The sequence below is a fragment of the Trifolium pratense genome, linkage group LG2, assembly GCF_020283565.1.
Source record: "Trifolium pratense cultivar HEN17-A07 linkage group LG2, ARS_RC_1.1, whole genome shotgun sequence".
NCBI lineage: Eukaryota > Viridiplantae > Streptophyta > Magnoliopsida > Fabales > Fabaceae > Trifolium > Trifolium pratense.
In genome coordinates, this window is record NC_060060.1 from 44,752,326 (window position 1) to 44,764,401 (window position 12,076).

Consider the following 12,076-nt stretch of genomic DNA (forward strand, 5'->3'; position numbering starts at 1 on the left):
TTAACGTTATTGTATTGATTAATCACTCGAGGGATCGAGGTTGATAGGTACCATAGATTTCTCGTCGTTATCTGGGGATGAAAACATATGATGAGCGACACACGAAATTATTCATAAATGGTTAGAACCTATATAACTGATCAAAGAAATATGTATGAATGAGTCAATTAAGTGTAATCTCAACAATTTAATTTCCCTGTCAACTTACTCAACTTTTACCACTGTTTATTCTCTTAATTTTAGCAAACAAACATCTTTGAAACCCTTAACTTAAGATTATATTAATTGTTGAACGGCATCGATATCGCATCAGTCCCTGTGAAGACGATAATAAAAATACTTACTTTTGTACTTCAACAATTTCACTGCAGAAGAAATTAGCTTATTAAAGGGCCCGTATGACCCAACTTTTTTTAGAGCTTATGCAAACACATGGATGATATATGCACTATAAAAGGAGACACTTAAGAGAAAAATGAGAGGGACTCATTCTAGGTCAAAGACAGTATATTGTAATAGTTATTCTCTTGAGTGTTCTAGAACTCTCTAGGGCGCGCGGCTCACCTCTTGTATTCATATATACGTGAACAATAACCTTGATGTAAATAAATAACCACATAAATGATTACATGTACATTACCTTTATTACAATTGGATGGCGTATAGAGAAAAATAAGACAAATGTATAAGCTAAACACTCGTAGAGAAATATGAAAGTGGCGTCTCCGAGTTTTTGGAGGCTCTGTGCGAAATATGGAAGTGACCCTTTAATAAAAAAAAAAACGTAATTGACTTTGGGAGAAAAAGAATGATGAGAATTGAGAAACTATGTGAGTTGAATTGGGAAACACAATTAAAATAGTAAAATTGTGATTTTTAATTTCAAAATTTAGAAACCCTAACTTGTAAAATTTAGTTTTAACTTTGTTTCAACTTTAATGGAGTTTTTGAGAATAGAAGGAGCCAAGGAGGAGTAGGTTAATGCCGCCGGTGATTGTGGCACGTCAACGCTGGTGGTGGTGGTGAATTAATGGAGTTTTTGAGAATAGAAGGAGGAGTTAGTTTCTTATTTTAATATTTTGATTTTGATCGTACATTACACGCTTCTCTTCTCTACTGTTTTTTTTTCTTAAAAAAACAGGTTGGGCCTTAATAATACTCTACTACCCTATAATTTTTTTTTGTGGCCCTCATTTTTAAGAGACCTTGTGCCACGGCCCATGTCGCATATGGGCTTGGGCCGCCCCTGCATAAGTTATTCCAATTTTATCGAATGTTCCCGAGGGGACAATGTCATAAGGTTATTGTCAACACCACTTCATGTAATTTACTTTTCTCACATTAATTATATATAGCATTTGGTATAAACTAGGAGTATTCTGTAATAATCTTCTCATCTAAAATCTTTTAGCTATATTTATATAGGTCAGGATCAAATGACACCAACTAGTTTGACACCAAATGTTACACCTCAATAACGTTTTAACCGATATAAATTTTATAAAATCCACCGTTGGATTGAAAGTTTATATCATATAGATCATTTATGTAAAACTTCAGACAAATTCAAAATTATTTGATATGTTATTGAAATACATCAAAATTAACGGTTTGCGTCTTTTTTTATACGCCGTTAATCTTTATGGGTCGCAATAACATATCAAATGATTTTGGATTTGTCTAAAATTTTACACATATGATCTATATGATATAAACTCTCAATCCAACGGTGGATTTTATAAAATTTATATCGGTTAAAACGTTATTAAGAGGTATAACATTTGATGTCAAACTAGTTGGTGTCATTTGATCCTATTAACTCTCACATTAAGTATAAATAAGCTAAAAAAATTATATAACTGAACGAGCTGAGGAGAGTGGGTTCTCTCCGATGATAATTTCCTTAGGTTCCTTAGGTGAAATGTTGACCTTCCAAAAATATAATCAAAGAATTAATAAAAGAGAAATGCTATTTGGCACGAGTAAAAAGGGGCAAGAAACACAAGAATTGGTAGAAACCTTATTTTTCACGCACATACATAATAGACAAAAATCATATTAAGGTTAGTACTTATCTCTCACACATATATTATTATATATAACAATTACGTGTTTGGTGGAAATCAGGTAAGGGTGAGTGCTTAAAGGGATTGGTTAAGTGTTCGTGTGTTTTGTTGTTGTAATGATGAGAATTTAATCGGAGAAAAATTCAATGAATTCTGCAATTGAGTGAATCTTTTCTCGTGAACGAGCCATAATTTGATATTAAAACATGGGAAATTTTTTTTTGAACGGCAAATATATTATTAACCAAGTCTCTGCACAAGACGAACAAAGACTAGTAAAAACGGAACTACATAAGAGGAGTCGTATATATACGGAACACCGAAACTAAACACCAAAACAAACATCACCTGATCGAGGTCCATGTTAAGATATTTGAACCATAAACAAACACCAGAACAAACCTCAAATATCTTAACAAGGTTCAAACCTCAAACAGAACACAACCCGAGGATAAAACAGTCCAAAACGACGTGGTAGAGGTCAACCAAAGATCATGAATCCTGCAAATCACAACAGATTTGGAAATACAATTAGAGAATCAAATATCTAGAAAACCAAACGCACGCGCCAGCAACTGACACTCCACACACTAGCAACTACCACCATTAGGCAGCAGCGCCGAACCCAACACAACCGAGCACTAAGAACCAAAACAAGACCTGAGCAAAACAAAGTAGTCGACACCGACATGGTAGTGGTCAAGCAGAGACCATGAATCCTACAAATCTCAACAGATTTGGAGGCAATCAGAGATGTCACTTGTTCCTCCTTAAGCTCCTTCGATTTTTCAACCATATTATAGTTTTTTTTTTTTTTTTTTTTTTGTATTTACCCTCTTATTTTTAGGAAACGTAAACAAAAAATTCTTCCCACCAATAATCAAATTCGGGTTCTCCCGAACAATTGTGATTCATCTAAAACGAGTGCATTAACCATTTTCTTATGATAACTTATTTTGATGCAAAAAAAACTTTGGCTTTAAATGGGGCCCCCGCAAGTGGGCGGTGGTATTGGTCCATTGAATTAGTCGGTCCTAAGGCCGGATATCAATTTTTTTTTAAAAAAAAGACTTATTTTGATGCAAAATGTGGGAAATAGTACTGTTGATTTAATACTGTCTAAAAAACTGCTTAAAAATATAGAGCATCTCATTTACTCATTTACCATATTTTACCGATCAACATAAATGCTAAGAGAATATGTATAAAAAAGCATAACAAAGAAAGATAAAGGATATAGAATCAGGCCTACCATACCCTTAAACAGGACCATGCCACTCAGAAACTTTATATATGACAAAAAGAAATACCCTTATTTTATTCCATCTCTTTAAAGGTTTCTAAGTTATAACCCTTGGCTATTTGGAATCAGCAATTATATCAAAAGCTCTCAAAGCAAAAACAACTGATTTTGGATATTCATAGCATAACCCTTCCACTCTTCCAATATTCCAATATATGCTAATGTTTCATTGGTTTATTCCATTTTCTTTCCTATAAAAGCTTGCTTATGTGTCAAACACAAACCAATGTTAACACAAGACACTATGATTCATTGAAAAAATCATCAATAAGCAATTCTGCAATAGGGCTCCTCTCTCTTTGCAAGTAAAAGAAATTATATTTTGATTGCTTGCCAAAGGAGAGTTGCCCTGTGGCTGCTTTAGCTTAATTTCCTATATAGAATGACAGCAAAGATGGTTAAAGGAATTTCTGTTTTATTATTACATTTCACTATTGTGACATTAAAGTCTACAATTATATATATACATGAAAGAAGGTTAAATATGTTTTTAATCTCTTTAATTATATAAGATCTTATTTTTAGTCCTTCTAATCTTTTTTATAAAAAGATTGGTCTCTCTAAATTTTTAGTTTTCAATTTTACTCCTTATACACTTTTGTTTGATAAGTTCATGTAACATGTTTTAAATGATTTTTTTTTTGAAAATATATTATTATTAAGACCTTAAAATATGATTAGTTTGATTATTTAACTATTTAATTTTTAGTTTAACTATTTAATCTTTAATTTGAAGTTATAGTTAAATTAACAAAAATTAATTAAACTAATTGTATTTTAAGTTCTTAATAACGATATGTTTTTTTTTTAAAAAAAAAAACTCATTTTAGAACGTGATACCGATACGTGCACTTTTGAGAAAATGTGAGACTTAAATTGAAAACTGAAAATTTATAGACTAAAGTTTGAAGGAATTTTTATAGGCCACCTCAAAAAGAAATTTAGCATATTTAGAAGGAGAAAACTCATTTTCGGGCCTTCCCTAATCTAAGCTCTATTATCTCCAAAGTTACAATACCTTTGGGAATAATGCTAGCAACACACTCTTTAACAAACACACTCCAACACACTCTCTTTTATTGGTTGAAATTCACATGGGTCCCATAAAAAAATGTGGACCCATATAATTTTTATGGGACCCATATAAATTTTAACAAATAGAAGAGAGTGTCTAGAGTGTGTTTGTTATTGGAGTGTGTTGCTAGCACTCCTCATACCTTTGGATCCCACTCAAGACAGGTTGTTGTGGAAACACACAAACACCGGTGTTGCAGCTCAAAGAGGCATATCACTTCAAAATGCAGCAATTTCAAGACTTGCATTGGGCAAAACTGATTTGGAACTGTGACATTCCACCTTCAAAATCTTTCTTTGTCTAGAGACTTATGCATGAAAAGGTTCCTACTAACGAAAATTTAATGATTAGAGGATGTGCAATACCTTCTATGTGTAACTTTTGCTGTAAACATGTAGAATCTTCTTTTCATATTTTCTTTGAGTATGACTATGCTATCAAGCTATGGTCTTGGCTTGCTGGTTGTTTAAATTTAGTTTTACAGTTTACGTCAATGGAAGATATGTTGAAGCTTTGTGAGCTGAATTGGTCCCCTAAGTGCAAGATTACCATTACAGCTTCCATCATCAACTTGCTCAATACTATATGGCTTGTCGGAAATCAAGCTAGATTCAATAATAAGTTTATTTCTTGGAAATCTGCCATATCCTTAATCATTGCTAGCACTTCTCTAACTGGTAATAACACTCGTAAGCCATCTTCAAATTCCATAAGAGATTTCACTTTCTTGAAGTTCCTTTCCTTAAAGAAATCATTTGGCACCCTCCTCTTTTGAACTTTTACAAGTGTAACATCGATAGAGCCTCATGTGGCAACCTTGTGAGGGTATTTTTCGCAATCATAATGCTGACTTTGCCTTTGCCTTTGCCTTTGCCTTTGCCGAACCTTTAGGGGTTGCTTCGGTTTATTTTTCTGAGATTTGTGGAGCCATGTCTGCCATTGAAATACCTTACAGCAAGAATTGGTTGAACATTTGGTTGGAGACTGATTCTTCTTTGGTGGTATCAGCTTTCAAAAATCCAACCAAGCCGGTTGCTTGGTCTTTAAGAAATAGGTGGAACAATGTTTTGTTTATGATCACTCAAATGAATTGCATAGTTACTCACATTTATCGGAAGGCAACCAAGTAGCTGACCTTAATTATTGCTAACCATGGCCTGTCTTTAGCCTTTTCTACCTCTTGGTTGGATCCTCCTTCTTTTACCAGTGACTCTATGCTTAAAAACAAAGTAGGTTTGCCTAGTTTTAGACTTTGTTCCTCTTAATGGAGTTTTGGTCTAGGCCCCTCCATTTGTACTTTTGCTTTCTCTACTTTAATATATTTTGTGATGGTTAGCTCTTTGCTGCCATCTTTTGATCTTAAAAAAAAAAAAAACCTATGTAAGATGTTCAAAAATGGTAGTTTTGTTTTGAATATGTATTTATTGATGATGATGTGATTTTTTTTTTTGGTAGAGATGATGATGTGTTTTTTTGTATTTTAAATTTACAATATATATAACTTTAAAGGCTTAGTTACTGTTTTCCTTTTCTTTTTTCTTAGAATTAAGAAGCTAGGTCAAACAACAATTTTTAAAAGCTCTAGTAAGAAGAAAAAAATAGCTTCTATATTTTAAGAAAAATTATAATATATTACCAAACATATCTTTTAACCTTGTCTATACCTATATATAAAGATGATACAAAAAATTTTGGTGTGCACTTTTCATAATACCAACATTACCCTTGATATTTTTTTAGCAGCACAAACCCACCATAACTTAAAGCATATTTTTTTTAAATTTTTTTTACATAAAATTTACATAATAGACAAAGACAGACGTGGAACGCGTCGACACTGGTTATAATAAAAAAAACCAACTTTTAACCTTTTTTTTTTTTTAAAAAAAAAGTAAGATTTACTAAACAAATTTAATTTTAGTTTGAAAGCTATTATTTCTAGCTTTATGATTAAAATAACTTCTACCCCTAAAAAAAGTTGGGCCAAATGACACTTTGGTCTAGTGGTAATATTTATGAAACTGATGTGTAACCAACAAAATTCACAATTGAAACCAAAAGGAAAAAAAAATCACAATTACAAGTTTGACAAAAATGTATTATTCATTTACCTTGTTTTGACCGTATTTTTCTAATAATATATAAATGTAAATATTAGCATATAAGATCTTGTTCAATTTATTTTGATGAGTATTTTCAAAATATTAAATTTTTATAATTTTTACTAATAGACAATTAAAGATATTAGTGATCAAAATTGTGCATTGTCGTACGCGCAGTGGTCAAACATGATCTTATAATTAGGGATAAAGGTAATATGTTTCAATTGGAATATTAGTTGCTAGTGTAATGAACATCACTCAAAAAATTAAATAAATAAAACTTGTAATTCTTATCTCTTCATGAATTTCAATCAACTATACTTATTGTTTTCCTTCATGATTCGATCTCCATGAATATTCTTTGTAAGCTAGAGGATTAAACCAACCCAAAAAAATTATTCGGCATATATTTGATACAACTTTGATTTATCTCAACAAACAGTACCACCTCAACCTCAACAAACAAACCTGGAAAAAAAAATGAAAGCAAAGAATAAACAACAAATAGCATAGATAGAATTATAAAGCAATCAAATTCAATTAAACTTTAAAAAATATTATCATTTTAATTTGTGTGTTATTCTTTCTACAACAATTTTTGTCACAAAAAAAACTATTATTTATCATGACTTTAACTATCTCTCGTAAGATCAATTTAACAATTACGAAAGCCAAATGGACAAACATGGTAAACCAATATTTTTCATAATAATTTTACACAAGAATTAAAAACTATTTAATTGAAGGGACATAGCAAGAAGTTTTTTACTATATAAATTGATCCAAATAGTTTCAATTTATTACATGTGAAAATGGCTGAAATTTTCAAGTTTGTTTATACTATTATCCTTTTTGTTTCCCTATTGCTTGTTGTAGTCAATGTTTATGGTAAGATCATTCTCATCTTTTTTAATTTTTTTTTTTATCATAAACACAAATTTTCACCCGTTTATAAAACTATTTCATTATTCTTATTTTACATTGCAGGAAAGCGTAATCCTCCAAATTTTCAACGTATACCATGCCCTGATCAGAAAACTCTTTACTGCACTCTAAAAAAATGTTACTGCATTTAACAGTTAAGGTAAAAATACATTCTCTATAATTGTTAACCATTTAATTTCTTTTTCTCATCATAATGGTTTTACTCATGTTTTCTCTCACACATATATTTGTCCGACCCTTTCAACCTCGTTTGTAGCCTTAGAAAAGGCTTAATTAATTGCAAATTGGGTTTCTTATATTTATTTTAAGTGTTAATTTGGTCTATTGCATTTAAAAAATATCAAGTTGGGCCATTATTTTATTAATATAATGTTTAGCCTTTCAAAATAAAAAAGTTAATCTTTTCGGTTATTGATGTCAACATAAATTTGTCCTTTTCATTAAGAATAAAGTTGATCTAGGTCCTATATATAGTTGGTTTTATATGTTCATTCATGCGCGTTAAATTGTACATTTCGTTCCTTATGTTTATTTTAGGTTTTAAGTTGTTCTCTTATATTTATTTTATTCCAAACTGGTCCCTTATATTTTAAAAGTTTTAAGTTGGTATTTTATGTTTTTAAAATTTGAATTAGTTAAACCAAAAAAGATGATTAATTAGGGATTAACTGATTTAAATTTTAGAAACTTGAGAGATCAACTTGAAACGTTTAAAACATAAACAATCAATTTGAAATTTTTAAAATACAAGGAACCAATCTTAGAATTTAAAATAAACATAAATGATCAAATATACGATTAAGTTTTTTTTTTTTTACATGATTTATAAGATGTACTAACGTCTTATTTGGGTTGGGCATGTGTGCTTATATTTGTATGCAGATTATGTTCAAAATGGTTGTGGCAAGGGAACTTCGCTTGGGAAAGAGTAGTGTAGGGCTTAATTATGCCTAGCTATATTTCATTTTCCAGTGTTTTTAGTATTGTTAGATTAGTTTAGTTTTGTTTTGTTGTATTCCTAAGAAATTATTGTTGTTATTTGTTTTATTTTTGAGTTTAATTAAAAACTTATGTAACATTATTGTTATTATTATGTTTTTTTCAACAAAATTATGTTTTTATAATGTTAAAATCAGTGTGTGCATAAGTATTAAATTTTAGCATTGATGTGTATTTTATAAATGTGGCGTACATATATTAGGGATGGCAACGGGCGCCCACAGGTGCGGGTTTGAGTGATACCAAACCCACACCCAAACCTAAACCCAAACCCAAATCTGTTCGGGTGGCAAAACTACACCCACGCCCACACCCATTGGGTTCGGGTTTTTTACACCCAGACCCAAACCCACAACGCATTTTGTACTACTTTGCAAATTTAAGCAAAACAAGGTAAATTTAAGCAAAAACAATGGAATTTAAACATATTGTCAATCACTTAGCAAAAACATAGGTTTAAAATTACAAGGGAATTTAAAATTACAAAATAGTCTTTCAAGAAATTAAATTACAACTAAACTAAAATTAAGTTCTTCCAACTTTCAAGCAAAATTCAAACACAAGCATTCCATCTTCAAGCTCTCTCAAATAGACACACCTGCTTGTTTTGTTCACATTAAGGTCATTAGTAATCAGTGGCGGAACCAGAAAATAAAATTCGGGTGGGCCGCTAATAAGCACAATTTTTTTTTTTTTTAAAAAAAATTGTTCATAAAAAAAGTAAATTACATACTTTAAATAATATTCCACACGTGTTAAGCAGCTTGAAATTATCAATAACTTACTTTAAACTAATATTTGCACAAAATTGATTATCAAAAAATAATATATTTTATTATATTATATAAAAAATAATGATTGGTTTTTAATTCAAAATAGTTTGTTTTTTTTTTGATAAATAAAATTGAATTATAAGAAGTACAAGATGTACTCAACCCTTACAATTCGAAAATCGCCATTAGATGCTATCAAGGCAAGCTATGGGATTATTACACCAATCGACATAAGCATACATGGTATTACACCCACCTCTACCTAAAAACCAAAACCATGAGATATAGATAATTTGATCCACAAGAGAACTCAAATTCGGCAAAGCTCCCCTAAATATGACGTTGTTACGAAGATGCCAAATACACCACGTTGTAGCGAGCCAAATTAAATGCCGAAACTTTGACCCTTTTTTACTTTTCACAAAAGCACCAACCAAGTTAAAGTGATACAACCTTCCTTCAAAATTAAAGTGAGCTACCTGCATCCAACAACAAATTTTCCTCCATACTTGTTCCGAGAAGCGACACTGGAAGAACACATGATTAAGATCTTCAACCTCTCTAAAACAAAAGGCACAACATGTCAAAATAGTTTGTGTATTTTTAGAAATAAATAAATAAATAAATAGAAACTATCCATTTTTTGTACTGAAAATCAACTGTTTTTTTTTTGTACCTATAAATAAATAAAATATCTTTTTTGGAATCCAAAAATTGTGGCCGGAGAGTGTTTTTTTAAAGAGGAAAACATAAAAAATTCAAAAATTGATGCTGGTGAGTAGAGCTGTAAAAAGGGCCTTAAGGGGCCGGCCCTTTAAGGGGCGGACCCACTTATTCCTGATTATTAATTTTATTTAAATTTTAAACAATTTTTCTAGTGTCGTGAACTTATTCTCTTTTTCTTCAATCAGCACTGTCCACGATCGGCACCCTAAAAAAACTGTGTTTAAAATTTAAATAAAATTAATAATCATGAATAAGTGGGTCCGCCCCTTAAAGGGCCGGCCCCTTAAGGCCCTTTTTACAGCTCTACTGGTGAGGGTTGAACCAGCCTCCTTTGGGGAAACAAGCGTGTCCCAATCCGCTGGGCTACACCATCAACTTTGTAATTTTACGCTTCATTCAATATATATACAGTATATATTTTAAATTTTATAAATTTTACCAAGGGTATTTAAGTAATTTCATATTTTTTGGGGTGGGCCGTGACCCTCCCCAGCCACCCCTGGGTCCGCTACTGTTAGTAATGTTATTTAAAGCAATATTAAAACAAGTATACAATAAGTGATTAGATGCAGTTGTTATTATAAGCATACAATAAGTATACAATAAGTGATTATTTGCCGTTGTTATTATAAGCATACAATAAGTGATTAGATGCAGTAATTATCATCTATGTTGTATATAGTTATATGGCGAAAGAAACTCCTAAGTGACTGGTTTTTGCCTACATCAACAGCAGCTTTTCTGCAGGAAACATAATTTTGCTAGTACTGCTAGTAACTTAACATCAAAATTAAAAATCAGATACATGCGTCAACTAGAAAGAAAAATAGCAGGTTCATGAAACACAATTTAACTACATATAATTCATGAAACACAATTAGTTATTATAGTTCATGAAACATGCGTTATTATAAGCATACATATAATTTAGGAAAAATAAATTTAACTAATAAAAATCATGAAACACAATTACATGAAACAAGTTAACACAGGAACAAATTAAGAACAAGTTTTAACCTATTTAACGAGGAATAGTTACAAAGGAACAACGAGAATAACAAGTTAGTAAGTTACAGAGGAACACGAAACCTTACGAACAGAGGAACTGAGGAAGCAGGATGACAACGATGGAAGGAGGAGGAAGTAGAAAGGAGGAGTGTGCGGCGGAAAAGTGAGGAGGGTTTCTATGTTTGCCGTTCTGCTGCGTGAGAAGGAGATTGTGGTTTGTGAAAAACCTAATTTTACTTTTACACTTATATATATATATATATATATATATATATATATATATATATATATATATATATATGGGGGTATTTAGGTAATTTTAACATGTTTCGGGTGGGTGTATGGGTTTCGGGTGTGAGTTTGAGTGATACCAAACTCACACCCATATTATCGGGTGTCACCCAAACCCAGTCAATTCGGGTTTCGCCCGTTGACTTGGGTTTGGGTTCGGGTGGGTCTCACGAGTTTGAGTTTTTCTGCCATCCCTAACATATATATACTTCATCTGTTCATTTTTATGTATTTTTTACCACAGATTTAGCGTTTCTATTTAACTAATGAATGCTATATATTTGAAAACTAAAGTTTTTATTTGGCTTAAATATGAAAACGGTCCTGCAATTACGACTTGTTTTGATTTTAGCCCCTACAAAAAAAAAGTTTGATTTTAGTCCTTGCAAAATACCAAAACTTTTAAAAAGGTCCTTGAGGTGAATTTTTGGCTGACATGTCAAGTAATTGATGATTTGGCAGATGCTGACTAGGATTTTTGATGACGTGGAATTATCATGTCATTTTCATTTAAAAATAGAAAAACGGAAAATAACATGTCAAATTTAAAAAAGTCTATCTTAACCTCTCTACCAGTCTATGCCCTTTCTTTCTTCAAAGCTCCCTCAGGTACTATTTCCTCTATTGAATCTCTTTTCATTAAATTTTTTTGGTGGGGTTGTGAAGAGTCTAGGAAAATTTCTTGGGTTAGTTGGAATTCTATTTGTTTAAGTAAGGCGAGTGGAGGTTTGGGGGTCAGGAGGTTGAGGGAGTTTAATCAGGCTCTTTTAGGTAAATGGTGTTGGAGG

The 12,076-nt window shown here is 31.4% G+C and overlaps 1 long non-coding RNA gene across 1 annotated transcript; it reads left to right on the forward strand.

Annotated features, from left to right (window-relative positions):
* The first annotated feature begins 7,317 nt into the window (after positions 1-7,317).
* Positions 7,318-8,536, forward strand: LOC123909613. The gene is made up of 3 exons (XR_006809975.1): positions 7,318-7,434; positions 7,534-7,630; positions 8,374-8,536. It is a non-coding gene; the product is annotated as an uncharacterized LOC123909613 (long non-coding RNA).
* Positions 8,537-12,076: the final 3,540 nt, after the last annotated feature.